At 41.7% G+C, this 13,114-nt stretch overlaps 1 protein-coding gene across 13 annotated transcripts in view; it reads left to right on the top strand.

The window, feature by feature from the left end:
* The window catches only part of ERC1 (ELKS/RAB6-interacting/CAST family member 1), a 161,261-nt gene that overhangs the window by 121,447 nt on the left and 26,700 nt on the right, over window positions 1–13,114 (top strand). The window lies entirely within an intron of this gene.

The raw sequence follows: 13,114 nt of genomic DNA, 5'->3' as shown, positions 1-13,114 counted from the left end.
AAGAAAGTGCTTATTACCTGTAGTAACTCTAGGCACATCAGAAACCCAGCCTTATTTTCTGTAAGAAGTCCCACAAGTTATTTTGAGAGAGTTATAGGCATGCAGGCCTATTATTAAGATGCTATCCTAGATTAGTAGATAACAAAGCTTATTGTCAGAAAAATTCATGTACAACTTATGAGACATATGCTCTCCTCCTCCTTTTTCTAGCTAACACAAACATGGGAGAGCTGTTTGAAGGAAAATTGATACTTCTGAAAAGCTATAGAAGTCACTTAAACTATTCTTGGTGATTTTTAGCTAAATAATTCATTTGCCAGATAGTTAGCAGCAACTCCCATCTTTGGACAGCCACTTTTGGGCCCCCAGCCATCACCACCACCACCATTTACTTCACTTTCACTCCTATTACAACTAAATTACTCTGTTGCCAAAGGCAGCAAATTGGAGCCAAAAAGCCTTTCCACCAAAGGTTTCTTCTGAAGCACCGGTACTCTGGTAGCAGTGGTTTTTCACTTAACATTTAATATTGAAATAAAATGTTTAATGTTTGCTCAATTAAGTTCTTTTTCCGATAGTTAAAACCAACATTAAAACAGGTCAGAAATCAACTTTACAGTTTTTGTAATATTCAGCTTTACTGGAAGAGTAATAAATACTGTCACTTTGCAGCAAGATGGCCATTCACCAACAAAAGGCTTTGATACACAGACTTTAATGTAAAATACATATTTTCATTTCACCATGCTGATAAAATGCTTCTTGGCATTTGACATTTGACATCCATCCCCAACAATATGAGGAGAGGAAAGAATTCTAGTATTATGAGAATCTATGATCCTGCAGGCTTGATGCAAAAACCCAAGTAAAAACCTTGAGAGTATTTTCCTATCATGAGCTTCTTAGGTTTTTATCCTGAAGAATGTGAGATTTGTAACTCTCACAGAAAATACTTTTTAATAAACAGGTGTCTCCTGAAAACCTGCTTTTATGTGGTCTTTTTGGCTGCCCTTCTATCAGTTGACTAACCTGTTCAGCATAGCATCGTAGTTCCATTTTTATAGACTGAAGAACAGTTAAAATCCAAATCATATACGTAGTAGGTAACTTTCTAAACCCCTTAAAGCATTTTGTAACCATCAGTATCATTCTGCTTAATACATTCCACTTGAGATGTGGCTAACAGCAATGGGGACAGGACAAGCTCTGTCTCATTTTCTAACCACCATGAAAGCAACAACTGAAGACATCTGTCTATGGAGGACCAACACAATATATTTTGTTGCACAAGGCAAAGTACAAGATGGCACCTCCTTCAATTCCATGTACAAAAACCAAGTGGGCTTGCAATTGGCTCTTACATCAACACTGGTGACAGAATAACATCCTCCACCAGACCAGAAGCAGCAGACCAGATTAGAAGGCCCAAGAGACAGGCCACTTGGCAACAGAGTTATTAAATAGTTTGGCAGAAATAAAAACCCGAGTTCAAGTTTTTCATCTGGCAGCGTGGGCTAGAACAGCATCTAGATTGCTCTCTCAAATCCAGCTCTTTGACATCTAATTTATCTTACAACTTAGCGTAGAATAAAGTTCACAAAGAAGTCAACTGGAGTTTTCCAGAAACTCTGTAGCCACACTAACCTTTGGGTTAGAGTACAGAAGCAAAATTACTCTTTGAAAATGCTTCACAACTTCTATCCCGGATGAATGGTAAGTAGCCAGTGTAACGTCAACATTTTCAGAATTAGTTCTGTGAAATGTAGAATTCTTGTTATAACTTCTGTTACCCAATAAGTAGGTAGGTTCCATGTTGGAGATTCAGTTTTGCTGTGTAAAGGGGAGTTCATACCTCATGAATCTGTTAATCTCTCCCCAGCAACCCCTAAGGAAAAAAGGCAACCATGGATGAGAGCATATCATCTCAGAAACTGGTTAAAATATTAAGAGCCAAGAGTATTCATTAATTAAATAAATAATAAAAATTAATGAGTAAAACAATGTATTTCTCAAACTATGAACAATGTAAAGTGTGGATCATCAACAAACTGTTAATTTTTGCAAAAAATCACAACAAAACTAGAAAACTCAGTTTGGTAGCAGTGACTAGCCTCTGCAAGAGTGTTTCAGTCATCAGAATGCGTACAAAAAGTTTGATTGAACAACTTAGATTCAGCAACCAAATAATGACTACCTATTTTGTAGCATTCTGTGATGATTCCTTCAGTTTCCCTATTTGCATTCCTCACACAGTATCAGATTCCCACCCACTCAACTAGCAAATTGGTTACTGTTAAAGAGAAGGGAAGAGTTTTGGCAAAGATATTCTGGTTCTTTAATTTCTCTGTGTGCTTGTGTTTAACTTTGGATGAGGAGAAGTATTTCAGAAAGAGGATATGGTATTAGTGTTGTTTTAATTTAAAGTTCCTAGTGTTTCAGTAGCAGGAATGGGTTTTAATATAGAGACAAATTCATAGCAAAATGCTTAGCATTGACCAGGCCATTCCAGTAAACTGAGCTGCCTGTTCCAGATTGACTTTCAGTGTTCATGCTGTATTTCCTGTATCATTGAAAGGATGAAGTGCAACTGTCACCATATATTCTGGCCACAGTTTAACTACCCCCTCCCAGTAATTTTTCTTAACTGGTTCCTGGTGCCATACTGGTTGTGGGGGCTCTATTTGGAGTTGGGAGGGTGAGTAGCATAGCTTCTGGAAAGCAGTACTGTTTAACAAAGTCCAGATGTGCTGATGAGTGCAAGCTGGTACACTTGGATTAGAACTTATAGTTGAGCCCTGCTATATGTGTGGTGAGGCACTCATTGTGGAATTAATGTAAATCTGAATAACTTGGCCTGCTTATGTACAGTTTATCTACCAGATATGTGTCACAACATAGTTCTCAAATCATTAGATGCTGATTATAGTTTATCACCATGTAAAGTGCTGGTCTGCAGCTTAGCTTTGTCAGTAGAAGCCATGGGGAGATAGATTTTCCTGTGATGTCTTTAGTGCTTTAGATTTCTGAGGTTTCCCAGCAGAAGCTCTTCAAGACAAAAGCTGTCACTTGCCCCTATCTGCCTGCTAGTTGATATTTAAAGAATTCTCGTACAGTGAGGCAAACCTTTCTTAGGAAGGGATGTGGAACACAAGCACACTGATGAATCAACCCCAATGGATGTGTTTGGGGCAATAATAATATATAATAATAATAATTTATTATTTATACCCTGCCCATCTGGCTGGGTTTCCCCAGCCACTCTGGGCGGCTTCCAACACAAGGTTTGAGCATCCATAGCTTGAGGACATCTGGACCTCCCCAAAGAGTATATTGCTTACTCCAGGTTTCAAATGATGGAACTTCTCATAAGCAATATTAGCATAGGTTCCAAACATAATCCCAAATATGAACAATGGCAATGGAAAATAAGAAAATAACTGCACTGTTTTTAGGCAGATGGCAATTGACCTTATAGGGGGAGATGGTCTGGCTTCAGAGAACAGTCTCCAACTCAAAAGAGCTTCACCAAAAAGAACGTCAACTCTCTGCTGCCAATAAGGTTTTCCTGTCTCATATTTGACTTGCGAGCACCACCTGTGCTCTCTTAGTCTATGTTTTCACACCATTAACTTTAAGTCTTTTTTTTAAAGTTTTTTTTTAAAAAAGTCAACAAAGTTACAGACAGGACAGCTGGAAGTAACTGTATCAATGACCAGGGATGACCTATTTTTCAACAGTTGAACCAATCATTACATATAGCCACTGTCTAAACTAGTGGTTATTTTCCTATAGAGCAGTGTGCTGTGGCACCCTGGGGTGCTTTGAATGATGGTTGGGGTGCTGCAGGCAATACTGGCTTTTGCCCTCTTTCCTTCCCTCCCTCCTTTGATGCCCTCTCACGTATCTGCCTCCCAAATGCTTGCACAGCTGTTCGTTGCAGCAGCCCTGACTGCAAGCTCCACAGGTGAATGTTGCCTCTGGGGCTGGCCAGGGGTTGCTGGTTGCCAGGAACCAAGGTAACCTCAGAGTAAGCAAGCAAGGAGGTGAGGAAGCCCAGCCAGCCAGTCCTCCAGCCCTTGATGTTGGGAATGGACAGACAAGTCCCAGGCCCCTATGGGACCGTGTGAAGAGGTATCTCTTTGGGGCGGGGGGGGGGGGTAGATCACCGACCAGGGACTGCAGCAGTAGCTGCCCAGAGGACTCCCAAGGAGAGAGGGCTGAGGGAACACTCCACAATGGAGGGTGTTTGAACAAGGGTGAGAGGCTGCCAGCTCTGCAGGAAAGGGGTGACATAACTGGGCTCCTGAGCCCCACAGGGGTGCCACAGAAAGAATGTAGTGGACTCAAAAAGGTTGAAAACCTATGCTCTCTAGAGGTTTCTTTTTTTAACCCATTCATCTCTGTGATTTCAGATTATTTTAGCTGCTGTGCTTTGTTTTTGTTTGACTGGCTTTTAATTCCCACCCCCCAAATCTGATAAATATATAATAAGTAATGAAAATTATGCATAGCATTTGAGTGACCAATTCTCAATAGTTCTTACAACAATCATGTAAATGAGGTTAGTATTATTCCCTCATTTGCAGGTGTGCTGAGACAGAAAATATACTGGTTTGTCTTAAGGTCAATTAGTTAGTTCATGGTAGCGGTGAGATTTGAATCACAGACTTCCAGATTCACAATTAATTTATTTTGCTATTATGCTTACATTGCCATATAAACAATAGACAGTCAATTAGTAGGCAAAAAAGTGTAACATTAACATTTAGTCCAATTTTTCAGTCTGTTGCCTTGCATTGTCACCATCACAATGAAATTCTTTTCTTAGATGATGCAGACAGAACTTTAAATGTGAGGGTTGCCTTTCCAAAGTATGTTAATCTCCCCCACATGTTGGAGCTGTGGTTGCTTCTACCCTGAATTCATTCTTGTGGCTAGCAAAATGAGATCATAGAATCAGCACAATTCTGAATCTCCAAAAGACTAAGAGAGATTAATTAAGTTAGTACAGAGGATATAGCAGAATTCACATGAAAACTGGGTGCTTTCATTGTTTCTGTACAAAGTTTAGAGTTACCTATTTACTTAAACTTTTTATGCTTGTTTGTTTGTTTTATGCTTTGTTTGTTTGTTTGTAGTGTCTTGAAGGAATGTGTCTGGGGTGTTTTGTAGATTTTTAAAAATAGTTTATTTTATGTACTATCCAGCTCTGGTATTGGTACTGATGTAGAGTGGGCTATAAATCTAAATAAATAAGTATATATCAGATTGCTGTCTTCCCTACCCTCTGCCTGCCCAGTCTCATACAGAATCTATCCTCTTTATATTTCGTGCTGAAATCAGAATCTTACATTTCTGCCAACTTCTGAAGTTAAAACTGTTTTTTAAAAAAATAAATACAGTGGTGCCTCGCAAGACGAAAAGAATCCGTTCCGCGAGTCTCTTCGTCTTGCGGGTTTTTTCGTCTTGCGAAGCAAGCCCATTAGCAGTTTAGCGGATTAGTGCTACAGTATTAGCGGCTTAGCAGGCTTAGTGGATCAGCTGATAAGCGGCTTAACGATAAGCTGATAAGCGGCTTAAGGATCAGCTGATAAGCGGCTTAACGATAAGCTGATAAGCGGCTTAACGATCAGCTGATAAGCGGCTTACCATCAGCTGTTAAGCGGCTTAGCCATCAGCTGATAAGCAGTTTAGCGGCTTGGGAAAAAGGGAAAAAGGAAAAAAACCCTGCAGGAACTCGCAAGACATTTTCGTCTTGCGAAGCAAGCACATAGGAAATTCGTTTTGCGAAGCACCTCCAAAACGGAAAACCCTTTCGTCCAGCGGGTTTTCCGTCTTGCGAGGCATTCGTCTTGCGGGGCACCACTGTAAATAAAAATCCTTATATGAATGCATAGTTAAAATGGGAAGGCTGTGCTCTGTGTGGAAGCAATAAGTAGCATGAGGTTTTTAAAAATCCATGTTGCCCATTTCTGCATCCCAAAAGGAAGCAGATTGGGTTTCAACAAGTTGTGCTTGACTGGAGATTGAAGAATCCATTGTCTGGGAGTCCTAGGGAAATCTGGATTCAGATCAGCTCCCTTTTAACCATCTGTTCCATCTTTCTCCTCCATTATTTCCAGATGTTTAAACTACTACAAAATTCTGATATAACTTTTGTTTCCTCTTCCACTCTCTATAATCAAACCTGACGTCCTTCCCAGTATAGGTCTTCTGCCTTTTATGATACTGTGGGGATTTTATAAACTTTTGGCTTTCCTGATCCTTCTCAGGACCCCCAGTTACTAGTAAATCAGCCAAGACTTCTGGCCTTTTTCTGTTAGCTCCTTCATTCCTACCTCTTCTTGTGCTTCTGTCTATGATTTGTGATACTCCTTCAGCTGGCTTGCTGGCCTTAGAATGACACTATCATCAAGGACATAAGACATAAGGCTGAGTACGGTAAATGATTTAGGTTTTTCTTGTTCAGGGGAGGTTGTTCACCACACACACGCACCAGATACAGTGGGCAGTTCTAATCAGAGAATGCTTCAACACTATTTTCCATGTCCTTTGCTTGTATATGCTGTCAGTGTTGTATAAAAGCCAGTCCCAAGGGTTCCATCACACCTGAGTGTCACACTAAGAAATTTAATCCAAATTGGGATGGCTCTCAATCATATCTGTGCGACAGAGTAAAATAAGGGAAATCTGGGACACAATTTGGTCTGGGAGATAAAAATTGTAGCTTGCCTCAGGTACTAGCACTAAGGGTCCTTCTATATAGGGATTTTCTTCTTGCCCTACCTATGGTAATGATGGGCATTAGGAAGGGGTATAGAGTATACAGTATACAGTATATCTTAGGTATACAGTACTGTAATAGCTTTCCCCTTGCTTCCCTCTCAGACTCAAACTAAGATATGTATTCAGGAAAGAGGTGGGCAAGGGTGAAGGGAATGCCTGAGAACAAGTCACTTTCAAAAGACCACATATCCTCTCCACAAAATGTTACGGACAATTAACTGGTATAGAATAAATAAGGTAAAGGTACCCCTGCCCGTACGGGCCAGTCGTGACCGACTCTGGGGTTGCGCGCCCATCTCGCTTAAGAGGCCGGGGGCCAGCGCTGTCCGAGGACACTTCCGGGTCACGTGGCCAGTGTGACGAAGCTGCTCTGGCGAGCCTGCACCAGCGCAGCACACGGAAACGCCGTTTACTTTCCCGCTAGAAAGCGGTACCTATTTATCTACTTGCCCTTAAGGGTGCTTTCGAACTGCTAGGTGGGCAGGAGCTGGGACCGAACGACGGGAGCTCACCCTGCCACGGGGATTCGAACCACCGACCATGCGATCGGCAAGTCCTAGGCGCTGAGGTTTTACCCACAGCGCCACCCGCGTCCCCTAGAATAAATAAGAGATTGGCACTAAATGAAAGTCATTTACCAGTACAAATGTCTACAAGACATTTACTAGTCATCTACTGTTCAAATTGTATGGTAACCCTTTTATTATATACAAGTGACAGAGAAGGTGGCCGGGAATTATCTGTGCCTCTTTGTGTGACTATATATACGGTCACCATGTAAATGGACACTGAGCCAATGAACAAGATATGTTAATAGTATAGATGAGGAGTGGAGAACCTGTTGGACCCCAACTCCCATCAAGCCCAGCCAGCACAGCCAGTGGTCCAAGATGATGGGAGTTGTAGTTGAACAACATCTGGAGGGCCACAGGTTCCTCATCCCTGGTGTAATTTAGCTAAGCTATTTTGTTTGTAGCCTTCCCTCAGTAATTGTATGAAAAGAGGAATTTTCTGCCAGTTTGTGTCTTGTGTGTGTATGTTGTTCAGCCTTGTGTTAAGCAGCAAGAACTAGCAACATTAAGAAAATACCTTTAAAATTTAAGGACATGTGCAAGCATATGTACTTCCAATTTGTAAAGCCACTGTTGAAGGGTACTTGTCATGTGCAACTGTGTCTACTCGGATCCAGCTTAGGGAAACCTGTTCCTATGTGTTTGAGGCAGAAGCTGGCTGTGCATGGTGTATATTTCTAAAAGTTGTGGTGTAAAAAGCTCATGTGTGTTTGTGTGTGTGTGTGTGTGTTTTACGTACCAAACAAATGTGAAACACAATAAAATTGCAAGCAGTCCTTTTTTGAAAAAAGTGGACAGCCCACCTGAAGTATTTGGGAGACTGGTGTGAATGATATCATGATTCTGAATCACTGATAAATACACATGAGTCAAAAGCACAGTGAAGACAGTGAAAAGCTGTGCTCACTCTGCACACGAGACCATCACTAGTTGTCTTTCTAAGGTAGATCTGTAAGCACCCAGTTTAATATGGCTGCCGCCGCCTTGCTTGCTACTCCAGAAATTAGGTTTACTGTGTTACTCCAGAAAATATTGTGAAGGCACTTGGCAGTGCTAAGGGAAGAAGTGAGGGAGGACTGTACTCCTCCTCTTCTTCTTCTTCTTCTTCTTCTTCTTCTTCTTCTTCTTCTTCTGCCAACTTTGATTATTACTCTGCCAAAAGTAATAGCAGGCTCAAATAGTTTTGTTTCTTTAAATAATGTTGCTATCAGCAGTGTTTATATGATGCAGACACAGGCGCATTCATGTGTGCACCCAGAACTGTTCCTAGGCTCTTGCAGACAGCCTGTGTTAAGCTGACACTGAGCAGTCCCCATCACTTTAGAATCCAGGAATTTACATCTATTGGTAAGCATTTTTTTCCCTTCCTAGGAACAGTTCCTAGAATTGGGATGGCGGGCTGGGAGGGGGATGATAATATTTTCAGCCTACATATAACCCTTTGAAGGTGCAAGCAGATTTCTGGGTCATATGGTAACACACACAAACAAAAGCTCTGGTGAATCTGTGAGTGTTGATCACCTTAGATTTGTTGCCATTTCAGGCAGTTCAATAGCTACTGAAAGAATTCCTAGCTGCCTAAAAGAAGGTTGTATAGCTGCAATTATTGTCAAAACAATGAGATGGCAGTGTGTGTGTGCCCTCTTACTGGAATCTGAATAATTCACCCACAAATAGATGAAAGGAGAGCCAGGCACCATCTTTTTTGGTGCAATAGAAGTGGTGATATAAAATTGTAATTGTTTGAAACCACTTCATTGAGCTTTTATGATAAATTTCTTTTCACATTGCCTTTGAGAAACTATTACTTTGTCCAGTGTTGCTAATGACATTGCCATTAGAGAAACTAGACTGCCCTTGAAGCTTCAACTATTGGATGTTTAAACTGCACTTTTCAAGTTTGCAAAACTGGAATGAAACCCTTCATAACTTCCATGAACTGGAATGTTGGTTAATGTGATTCTATTTTACAAATATTAGGGACGCGGGTGGCGCTGTGGGTTAAACCACAGAGCCTAGGACTTGCCGATCAGAAGGTCGGCGGTTTGAATCCCCGTGACGGGGTGAGCTCCCGTTGCTCGGTCCCAGCTCCTGCCAACCTAGCAGTTCGAAAGCACGTCAAAGTGCAAGTAGATAAATAGGTACCGCTCCGGCGGGAAGGTAAACTGTGTTTCCGTGCGCTGCTCTGGTTCTCCAGAAGCGGCTTAGTCATGCTGGCCACATGACCCGGAAGCTGTACGCCGGCTCCCTCGGCCAATAAAGCGAGATGAGCGCCACAACCCCAGAGTCGGTCATGACTGGACCTAATGGTCAGGGGTCCCTTTACCTTTATTTTACAAATGGATGGTAAATCTTGACCTAAACCAAACTTGTGGTGCTCTGAACCAAATGTACATGTATTTTGCCTGTAAGGTATTTAATAAACCCACTGTTTTTGTAGTCACAAGAAGCAAAACTTAAGGGTTCATCCAAGCTTCCTTTTGTGCCATTTTTCTAGACATCTCCGGGTTTTAAAGTTGCCTGGAAAGCTCAGCACCAAACAAAGTCTGGATGAGCCCTAGGTTCTTGGGACAGTCCAGTCCACACATAGCTCATCAGCTGCGTGGATGATAAACTGTGTTTGAAGTGGCTTGTTCCAAAGTGTGCAGAGGAAGGAACATCCAGCACTCTTCCATCAGGCCTAGAGGCAGTTCCAGCTGATAGTCCCTTTCGGCTAGTTAACATCTGTTGTTGATGAGACAAAACCAGGGTTAGGGAAATTGGTATATAGGCTGGAAACAGCTTTGGTGGATAGGCACAGCTGAATGGATCACAGGGTGATAGGTGCAGCATCTGATTTAGGGTGGTGCAGGTGATCCCCCCCCCCCGGGCACCGAGCCAAGGGAGTGCAAAATACTACTACTAATATTTTTTTTAATACCCTATGTTTCTATGGGTACCTACTGAGAAGATCCATTTAAAAAGCACCTGTACCAAAACTAAGAAATATTTGGAGGGGGGCACCAAACGTTTGTTCTTGCTTAGGGCACTATATTACCAAAGTCCGCACCTGGATGGGTGAAAACCAAAAGCATTGTACATAAATTGTATTGTACATAATTTGGAAGCACAATGTTCCTAGTATGTATATGAAGCTAATTATATTTCATAAGCTGCGTTACAGAGGATTTGCCTTGTAAGGCAGCCTGTAAGTACTTCAAATAAATAAATAGAAATAAATAAATAAACTATCCAGTGGAGGTGTAATTGAACTGAGATTTATATATTTTAATCATGAATTCCCCAGCTCCCTTCAGTACCTTAGCACAGATGATATTCCTTAGGTGCCTATTAAGCAATTACTATAAATTTTTGTTCTCTTCTTACATTATTGCTTTACCTCATATTAGATGTAAATTTAGATACCCGGCAGTGTAGCTGCAGCAATGGCCCATATTTTTGTATATGCTGCCTATCACTGAAGTATGTTTGACAGCTGAACTGTATCTTATAACTTCTACCTGAGAGTTGAGCTTGTACTTTTCAGTACAGTTGGCAGAATAACTCATGTTTTCGATCCAAATTGCCTATTTTCATTAAAGTAATTTACTTAGTGCTAGAAAATCCAGATGAGGAAATTGAAATTATAGACAACTTTACTGACACATCATTAATTTTAGTTCTGTTTAGATCTTCTTGCCATGTGTCTTTTAGAGACCCTTACTTCAGCAGTTTATTTAAAAAAAGAAGACAAGAAAGCATCCTAGCAATTTTACAAGGTTTAAAATGTGATATTATGTGCATAAAACCAACAAAGACTTATCCTGCTATAAAACATAGGCAGTGGTAGCAGCTGCCCACTGCTGCTGCCAGGGTGAAGGGCAGGGCAAGGCATCTAACAGCAGGTGGAGCTAGGGTCACAGTAGGCAAAACATAGGTGGCACATAGACAGGCTTGATACATAGGAAGAAGTTGACAAGGGGTGAAGGGGATAGAAATAGTGAGGGCAGGGACTGGGAGGGATAATAAACAGGTTAAGAAGGGTTAGGGGGAGCAAGCAATGTTAGAGGCTGAGTGGAGGCAAAAAGGGAGTAAGGCATGCAAAGAGGCTTTCTGCGCTGCCCTGCAAAAAAAATGAAGTCATTTTTTCCACAGTGTAGAAACCAAATCATCCTATCATGGTTCTCTGCCCCTGCTCCTTCTGCTGCTTCCCATCCAGTCTCTAAAGTGGCGTGTTGCCTAAGCTCCTGTCTCTCGGAACAGAACGGCAGGAGCAATGTGAGACGATGAAAGCATCCTGAATGAATTCTGAATATTCCAGGGTCACCAGTCAGAGTAAACTTGAGGAAAGTGTTTTAAAGTGTGTGTGCTGTGGATTATTACTGGGTGTTGGTCTGGAATAAGACAGTTTGTGCACATTGTGGCAAATAATACTGGCCTGATTGACTGGGTGTTTCCAATTTCAAGGAAATAATGCAATTTAGAGAATGGGTGAGTTTTGTCACCCTTTCTGAACTTTTTTTTTCCAATGAGAAATTGCTTGGAAAAATGCATTGGGTGGCGTCTCTCCTCCTGGAGATCTAGGGGGTTGCTGTCTGAGATGGCACAGTACAGTTTATAAAAATAAGTAACATCTGGTTTCTCAAAACAATCACGAGTTTTAGGTATCCTTGTAACTTTTATTTTCCATTGTAACATTATTATTGACCGGTTAGCATAAATTAATAAAACAGCAAATACTCCATTCAAAGTTATATATTGCTTCTTTCCTTTGTTTATAAATATATTTGTGTGTCAGCCTTTGGATTCTAGGTTTCGAGACTGAAATTACGTGATGTTTGTGTCATGCCACAAGTTGGGACTTCCAGTAAAATAGTTCTCATGTTTCCTTATAGTGTTCTGGAGCCCTCTTGAACAGTTTTATAAACAATGATAGCCAGAATTATTTCCCACATCACCATTCCAGTCACATATTTTGCAAGAGCGTGAAATATCACATTCCTACATTTAATGTAAAGTCGCTTGGGCTTTTCCCCAGCTGCATCTGTTTTAAAAGACTTGCTCATAGCTAACCCCTTTGGAGATGTGTGGTGTGTGATTTTGGACATTATACCACCACATCTAAGAGTTTAAGGCAAAAGGTAGGGCAGGTGTTTTTTCCAGCTCTGTAAACAAGGACTGAAGTCTGAGAATGTTTATCACAGTGCTGTTTTTATTTCACAATGGTTAAGTGGCTGGTGATGCAACAAGCTGTAATTCAAGATCAAAAGAACACATCACTTCTGATGATTACTATGTTAGACTCCAGGAGCCTTCACAATAGACGCATACAGTGGTACCTTGGTTTTCAAACAGCTTAGTTCTCAAACTACTTGGAACCCAAACACTTCAAACCCGGAAATGAGTGTTCCGGTTTTCAAACTTTTTTCAGAAGCCGAACATGCTCTGATTTGAGTGCACAGTTACGTTTTGAGCAAGCAGCTTGGCCCCAGTAGCGACTACCGCTGCTTCCTTCCCTTCCCTTTACTCTGCTGGGAGTTGGGCGGCTCCTCAGAATGTAAGTGACTCCGGAGTAGGAAGACTAGGAAGTTGGCGACTCTCCCCCAGCGCGCAGAGAGGCGGTGTTTGTGGGGAGTGTGGGGGGGAGAACTATGCTGGGCAGGTTGACCTTCCCACCCCCTCGCCTTTCCTCCCTTCCTCCCCCCATCCCAAGCCCGACCCCAAGCGAGGTCCAGGTGAGGCAGTGTGGGGGCTGCATTCCCAAGTGAGGTTTTGGG

The sequence above is a fragment of the Podarcis pityusensis genome, assembly GCF_964106645.2.
Source record: "Podarcis pityusensis genome assembly, chromosome: 10".
Lineage (NCBI taxonomy): Eukaryota > Metazoa > Chordata > Lepidosauria > Squamata > Lacertidae > Podarcis > Podarcis pityusensis.
The sequence above is the reverse complement of the archived record's forward strand: the minus strand, read 5'-3'. Positions and strand labels throughout refer to the sequence as shown.